The sequence below is a fragment of the Mirounga leonina genome, unplaced genomic scaffold (genome assembly GCF_011800145.1).
Source record: "Mirounga leonina isolate KUSES-001 unplaced genomic scaffold, KU_Mleo_1.0 Mir_154, whole genome shotgun sequence".
Classification (NCBI taxonomy): Eukaryota; Metazoa; Chordata; class Mammalia; order Carnivora; family Phocidae; genus Mirounga; species Mirounga leonina.
Genome location: NW_023270389.1, coordinates 62,250,908 through 62,259,237, shown reverse-complemented (window position 1 = coordinate 62,259,237; position 8,330 = coordinate 62,250,908). Strand labels below are relative to the sequence as shown.

The following is an 8,330-nucleotide window of genomic DNA, read 5'->3' as shown; positions in this document are numbered from 1 at the left end:
CGGCTCCCTCCTCCCTCCCCTGCAGCCTTCGTCTGCCCTCCCGCCGGCCGCACCGGGCTCCAGGGGGGCCAGAGGCATTGCGGGGTGGGGGGAGGACAGGAGGGGAGGAGGAGGGAGGGGGGACCCCCGAGTCGCCCCCTCTCCTCCCCCCGCCCCCCCGGCTCCATCCTCCGCCGCCGCCCGAGCAGCTGCGGGGCCGCCGCCGCCGCCGCCGCCGCCGCCGCCTTTGCAGGTAACAGCCACCGCCCCCCGCTCGCCCCCTCCCCGCCTGGCCTCCGCTCCCTCCGGGCCCCCGGCCCCGGGCCTCCCTCGGTCGGGGGGGGGGGGAGGCGGCGGCGGGGAGAGGCGGGGGCGTCTGGGTTGTCACCGCGCCGGGGGCGTGGGCGGGGGCCGGGTCACCGGAGGCTCGGGTGTGGGTGTGGGTGGGGAGGCCGGGGGATGCCCGGCGCCGCTGACACCGGCACCCCTTCACTTTCCGGGGGAAGCTGGGGGGCGGCGGCGCGCGGGGGGCCGGGGAGGGTGTTCCCGGCCTAGCGGTACCGGCCGCGTCTGCGCTGCCCCGGCCCTGGCGCCTTCGGTCCCTGCGCAGCTCCCGCTCCCCGCCGGCCCGGGCCGCGCGGCGTGGGGAGGGGGCGCCGGCCGGGCGGGGGCGGCGGCGGGCTTATATAACGCGGGGAGCGCCCGTGCCGGCGTGTTTGGGTTGGGGGGAGGGGACCGTCTGCCGCGCTCTCCGGCGCGGGGGCTGTCTGCGCGCGCGGGGTGGGGTGCGGGCGAGGATGCACCGGCGTCCCCCGGGGTCTCCTTCCTCCCCACCCTTCCCGGCTGCCGGCGCGCAGGAAAAGGCGGCCCGGGGTGTGTGTGTGTGTGTGTGTGTGTGTGTGGGAGGTGGGTAACGTGCTCGTCTGTGTTTTTAATAGTAGTGGGGTTTTAATCCGCTTGGGAGTTGTGTGCTAAGAATAGAAATGTGCGGAAGATGCTGGGTTTGGCGGATCCAGTGATGCTGTCGCTGCTGGCGGCGGCGGCGGCTCGGGCTGCAAGTAAACAAACCAGCCTCTTCCTCGTCCACCTCCTCCTCCTGCGCATCGGTCTGCATCAGCCATGATGCTGGCTGGGCCCTCAGAGCCCAAAGTTGAAGTCTGGCTGGTCGCCCTGTTCACCCTGACTCCCAGGCGGGGGTCACTCCTTGTTTGGGATTACCCGGGGATCTTCCCTTAGGCTGGATTGAGTCTCTTTGGGGCCGGGTCTTCAATACCGATATTGACTGTTTATCTTCTGAAGGCTTACCCATAAGCCAAGGGTAGGATGCTCCCATTTCTTGCATCAAGAGAACCTTGTGAAAATAAAACCAACTCATTTCACCAGTGTGGTAATTGGTCGAGAGCCCAGTAGTTTGTAATGGATTACATTTTCAAATAAAAATTCGCAGCGAAACCTATGTATCTGTATTAAGTAGTACTATTAAGAAAATGTTCACACTTTAGTTCATCCTGTAGCTAAAACATGTGAAATGATGGACTTTTTGCAGTTTAATACCTTGCCAACTTCTTCAAATCATCAGGTTAGGTGTATGTTCCATATTTGGTAAGGCATGGTCATTTTATATCTTTTAGGAGGCTATAAATTACTACACAACCCCCCAGGTTTTGGTTTTGGTGGAGACTCATTAAATTAGGTTATACATTGTTAGGAAATAGTTGAAAAAGCCAAAGCCAGAAGAGTCCAATAAACATGGTTTAGGAAAATTTGTTTTCAGAACTTAAATATTGCAAAATACGTACAAATGAAAGCGAGTATTCCAGGAGATGGTCGTCTAAAACCAACACATACATTCAGGAAGTGGTTGTCTGAGACAGGAATGTATTTTTTATTAAGAAATCTAATTCTTAGTAAATTATTAGCTTTCTGAGGTGAATGTGCAATACTTCGGAAGATATATATCAGGACTGTAGTTATTTTGTTTTTCTTTTGCCAACACATAATCTTGACTTTGAAAGTTTACCAAGGAGACTGTATTTGAAGATGTGCTTTTTGTTTGTCTCAGTAGGATTGACCCCGATATCTTTGATTGGCTTGAGCTTCTAATTTTAAAGTGAGGGAGTGCATATATCACATGAATGAGAAACCATTGGAATTTAGATGACTGGAGAGCTATAGTTTTCAGTTGTTATGTTTGTGGTAGGTGTTTGTGGTAGTAGGTTTTCCCACAGCATTTAAAAAATATCTAAAGTAATTCTACAAAAAAACCTAGGAAACTATTATTTATATCCATTTTGTCCCCTACACTTAGTCTTCCTGTAAGGACTACTTTAGTGAGTTTTCCAACTGAAAATTCATTTTTAGTTTGACACTGACTCTTAGTTTCAGTTGTATATGTGAAGGTACTTAAGGGTTCAGCTTTAGACTTTTTGGTTTATGTAATTTTATAGCTGTAAAATATTTTAAATAAGATTTCATTCATCCTTCCAACAAATATTTGAGTGTGAACTATGTGCCAGGAGCTAGTTTGGTTAAAAACTTTATTTACTTTTCATTCAGAAGATTACTACCATTAGAAAGAGAATTTGTTTTCAGAATCATTGCAAATCTAAACATGTTTTGGTTAAACATCCTAGGACAAATGTACTTAGCATAATAGAACCTTGTGCAAAGTAGGGATTTAAGATTTTTTTAAACTCTGGTTTTTGATTTAAACATATAAGAGATTTTATTTCTTAAAAATTTGATGGAAATTTCCAACTATTTGGTTTTCTTTAAAAAGAGGAACCTCTTTTATAAATTGATTTCTGTGGAAGTTTAGAGTTTGCTTGAACTTTGCATATTTTTGTGAAAAGATAACTACACTTCGTTGTTAAACTTTTTTAGTTCAGGAATTCACCCTTGAGAAGATAAGGCAACTATTGTTAACTCATGTTAATTGGATTTTTAGCATGATTTGATAGGATCTTGTCTTTATAATGTGATTAAGTTTTAAGCATTAAAAAATACTTAATTTACAATAATTTATATTTGAATACCTTAAGATGCAAGACAGAAAAATAAACCATTTCATTTGTTTTGACCAAATCAGTCTTAAAATTTGACTGGCATTTTTGTTTTTCTTAACATTCATTTTAATGCACATAATGAATTTTTGTAGATATGTGTTAGAGTAATTAAATCATTTGAGCTGCTCTGTTTTTAACTCCAGGTTCAGGAGCGTGCATCGGTATCCTGAATCCTTGTTTTCTACAGCACGCACTCTTCCGTAGAAGAGTTCACTGGAAGGATAGCCCTGAATCATCTGATGTTAACTGAAAATTGTATCATGGTCTTTCATGTATGACAGTGCTAGGTCAGGTTTAGGGTCAATGTCAGCCAGTGCCTGGTGAGCACTTGCCACGTGCCAGGCGCTGTTCTAGGTGCTTAACGTGTGTCAATTGGTTTAATCTTCACAACAGCCCCTGCTACTTTTGAAAGTGGTTTTCACAAGAGAAAACACTTATTAACGCGGCATTATAAAAATCCATTTCTGTTTGACTGTCCTCGTTCTGAAACACTTTTTTCCTTAGCGTTTCTCCTGAGTTGTTTGTACCTCTCATTAGACTTCCCAGTGACATACTCAGTTTCAGTAATTTAGTACAATAATTTCCATAGAAATCACGTTAATAGAGTAAAAAAGTATATCAACAGATCCATAACATTCTTTTTCATTTCAGTTGTTTCAGAGGCCAAGTTCAATGCCTCAGTTGTTCACATATGTTATTGTAGTGCCATAGTCTTTTGGCATTTAGATGTAAACAGGTTTCCTTTGCCAGGTAGCCTTCAAATAGTAGTTAATAGATAATATATGTCTCTTGACCTGTAGATTTGCTTTTTAGTTCTCTTTTCAGTACTCTATTTATCACCAACTGCAGAGATTTCAGATTTTGTGAAATGTGAAATGGGTATATTTTGCTAATATTCAGAGGGAAAAGTAAAATGATTTCCCAGAAGAAATCTCTAGAAGACTTTCAAGTGAGAACTTTTCTTTCATATTAATTAAGAAAGCCTCTGACTCTGTTTGGGAGTCTAGGGGATGGGAAGGGCAGGAAGATGGTATTTGCCAGTATTGGAGTTCAGTTCAAATTTTGTCTAAGTGGGATTGATGTTTGAATGTTTCATCTTCCCAACTATGTATTAAACTTTTGAGGACAGGAACTGTGTATAATCATGATGGTGTCACTGGAGATACCATCTATAAGCGAAGTAGATACTCGGTAGATTTGAACTTGAAGAATTATAAATATCACCTCTGGAAGAGCTATGAAGCTATTTAAGTTGGTCTAATGCTACAGTTTTATTTTTATGGCTAAGGAAAGTGAAACACAGAGAATTAATTAAAGGATCTTATGTAGTGTCACTCCGGATGGGGCAGAGTTGGGAATAGGGACCCCAGTTTTTGGGCCTGCCTGGTGCTCTTTCTTTTTCTTTTCTTTTTTTTTTTTTAAAGAATTTATTTGAGAGAGAGAATGAGTGAGAGAGAGAGCACAAGCAGTAGGTGGGGGGCAGGGGATGGGAGAGGCAGAGGGAGAAGCAGACTCCCCTCTGAGCAGGGAGCCCGCGGGGCTGGTCCCTGGGATCATGATCTGAGGGGAAGGCAGACAACCGACTGAACCACCCAGGCACCGTCCCCCCCCCCCCCCCCCCCCCCCCCCCCCGCCCCGTGCTCTTTCTGATGCACCATGGTGATGAGCTTTGTTAAAGGATTCCATACCTGTGGGTTAACTCTCAGTTTAATCCAGGGTAAAATCCATCAAGCTGATCTTGACATTTAATGGACCATATATCAATTGTATTTTGTGTATATGTGCGGATTTTTTTTTTTTCATTTTATTGTCAGGGAGGTCCCCAAGGCAGATTTTAGAAGGATTTTACATGTGTGTTGGAAAAATTTGGCCAGCTGTGCAACTGAAATTCTTTGTGGCAACCCTCAACCTGTTCCTGTTATATTACAGATGCCTTCACGTAGAGACAAACCGCACTAAACATGAGAAAGGTAGGGCATCATTTGTCTATAGCTTGTTCAGTGGTTTAGGTGAACCAGAGGAATCCAATAGGCATTTTCCTAGTTGTTTCAAGTTAGAATATTAAATACAGCACCCAGCGCAAGTTTTTTTTTTTTTTTGGTTACTCATGGATATGTTGGTTGAAATGGCATTCAGATGCCCTAAACTGAGGTAGAGAAGAAGGGCAAATGCTCTCCATTTTTGTATGTATATTTCGAAGTTTGCAAAGTTGAAAGAACTGAAATTTTTTGTGAAAGTTGGACATCTTGCCTATTCAAGTATTTTCCTGTAGGGTGAAACAGTGAAGATATCTATTAGTTTTAAGAAAATCCACAAAGTTACTGTACTCTGAAGAAAGGAAAGGTATTCAAAATACATAGTTTGTGTGGCTCACTTTCCCCATATGACAGGTTTATGAACAGGATAACAACTCTTAAGAGGGACAGACTGGCTGAGAGTTATTTGAAGTGCAGGGCAACTTGCCTTGAATTTCCCTTTCATTTCAGTATTTTTCCTTTCCCTCAAATCCTTTAAAGAGTTTTATATGACCTTATGCATTTATTATGACGTATGTTAGTTTCACCTATTTCTTGAAATCAATGTATTATGGCTACCCTTGAAAATCATTTGTATTTCAAAGTAGCAATATTCTCTTGTCTTTGCACTTTAGTTGTCCTTCATTAATTCAGTTTGGCCAAGCATAGCTAAAGAATATAAAAAATTGTGGTTCAGGGCAAGTATATTTTACATAGTATTAATTACAGCCAAGGATATAGTTTAGAGGAAGTTGTATTACAGACAGTATTGTAGCTTTAAACTTAGAAATTAACATGTAGGAAATTACTAACCTGTGAATCTTGTTCTAATTTGTAAAAAAGAAAATTGCTGGCATGCCTTTTAACTTTGTTAACCTTCTGGTCTTCTGTTGGTGTCATTTCCTTTGTGATACCATGGTTATATTTGATTTTTATTTGAAAACATTGTGTTTACTGGACTTTTGAAAAATAACTCCATACAGGAAAAAATGTTCGCAGCGATTCACAAATGTTATACGTACTTCTGAGAGTTCCTATTGGGTTATTTGGTAGAAAGCATACCAAACTGATAGAAGACTTGAATTGCAGGAGGTCACACTTGCTACTTGTCACTATCTGGTTATGGTAATGGCGAGGGAATAATGGCATTTTTGGTTGGTCACAGTTTGCCTAGGTTCAGAATTGTAGATGCTGTAGCTACTGTACAGATTTGTTTCTGGAGTCAAATTCACAAATATGTGAAAGCACTTTGATAATAAATTATTGCATGGAAAAGATTTTTAAAAACTTTGTTTTGCTTGCCTCCCTGTATACTCAGTGTGGTCCTTGTCACAGAATAGGCAATCAATACCTGTTTACTGACTACATATATATATGTTACATGTTTCTTGAAATGATATTTTAGAAGGACCTTTGAAAAACTGATTATTGCTTAAAACTGAATGGTTTCTTGCCTTAAGTAAACAAATATCTTTTAAAAATTGTTAGGAAAATAATGCCATTCTTTCTCTGCCTTCCTTCCACAAAGATAATTTTGGGCAGTGTTGATGCTTAATTGTTTGGGAGTTGAAACTTGACCTCCTCTCAACAAAAAGTGTCAAAAAACGTGGAGAAAAGGAGGATAATTTTAATGTGTGCCAGTCTTCGCAATTAGTGGTGGTCTATAGTAAATATACTTTAATGAATAAGGAAGAATAGTTATTGTAATTTAAATTACTTCTATGTAGGTGCTTTCATAACATTTGAGTTTAGGTTTGCCTCTAAGATGACTTAATACTGCTCTCCGTTGACTTACAATATCAGTTTGTCTAGCGTGTTCTTTATTAGTTATGTAAAGCTACATCTTTGCTCTTTCATTCATCCTCTCTTTCATTTATTCTGTATTTGTTGGGCATATCTTATGTGCCACTGTCAAATTGCTTTACTAAATAGTAATGCTATTGAATGAGGTACATGATGTGAAAATGTTTTGTAAATTGTGAAGTGATATTCAAATGCTGTTATCATCAAATTCTCAAATAGTTTTGAATGAAAGTACCTTTAGTGTAACTGCTTTGTGTAAATTCTAAATTGAATCTGCCAAGAATTTTGTATGACATTTTTTAAAGAATAGACAAAATTAGATTATTCAGCAATGAAATATTTAATGCAATAGGCTTAAAAGAAAAACCAAATTTTGTCTGAGCTTATTGGATAGAACATATTTCTGGAGAAATTGGGACAGTAGGAGGAGGTGAAGTTCATGACCAGCTCATCATTTTGCAGATTAGTGTTTTTAGCAACGTGGAACACTGAGTGGGAGAGCGTAGATGACTTGGTACAAGAGGGTTGCCACTGTAGGGAAATTAAAGAATATGGTGGATTGCTTAAGACTCACTAGCATTGTGTTCATGCACACAAGACAGCATTTATTTCTAGCCTATTGGTCATAAGTCTGGAGTAGTATACTTTGAATGTCTTTTAAGCTATTTTCAAAGAATGTATCATTTTAGCTGAGAGTCCCAGGAGCAACTTTAAAGCTCAATATTATGATTATGGGTAGAATTTGGTAACAGTTTAAGATGCAAATGGATAAAGCCATTTCTATAATGAGTGGGCTTACTGGTCCCGATGACGATTATAAATTTTGTCCTGTTGATTTAACATACATTTCAGCACTTTAAATATATGAGCACTGATAAATATTTTTATCTAAAAACTTAGTTTTTTGAAAGTTTCATTTTATTTATTTTTTAAAAAATTTATTTGAGAGTGGGGAGGGGCAGTGGGAGAGGGAGAGAGAGAATCTCAAGCAGACTCTGTGCTGAGCACGGGGCTGATCTCAAGACTCTGAGATCAGGACCTGAGTGGAAACCAAGAGTCAGACACTCAAGAGACTGCGTCACCTAGGTGCCCCGAAACAGTTTCATTTTAAAACAAAATTCATTGATTTGGGTTGATGTGGATATCTCAGTATGTTGTTGTTTTGTACTGAAGGGTGGTGCTAGTGGAAATAAAGATGTGCCTGGTTCTCTGGTCTTGGTTCCCTCAGAAAGCAACTATGTGACCTGGGCAAGTGGCTTCATCCATCTAGACTCTGTTTCCTCAACTGTAAAATGAAGGTCCTTTCCTGCCTTGAGATCCCAACAGTGAAATGTTGGCTTAAAAAAGTGGAATGAATTTTGAAAATACTTTTTTTTTAGTGTTCTATATAGATGTGTTGTAATGCAGATTATTTTAATAGAAAGGAATATATTTTATATATGTTTATTGGATTTGTATTATTTTTTGG

The 8,330-nt window shown here is 41.0% G+C and overlaps 1 protein-coding gene across 1 annotated transcript in view; it reads left to right on the top strand.

The window, feature by feature from the left end:
- Positions 1–214: 214 nt before the first annotated feature.
- AKT3 (AKT serine/threonine kinase 3) overlaps positions 215–8,330 on the top strand; it is a 311,247-nt gene continuing 303,131 nt past the window's right edge. The window contains exon 1 of the mRNA XM_035010957.1: positions 215–232. The gene's annotated coding sequence lies outside the window, so the exon portion shown is untranslated. The remainder of the gene's footprint in view (positions 233–8,330) is intronic.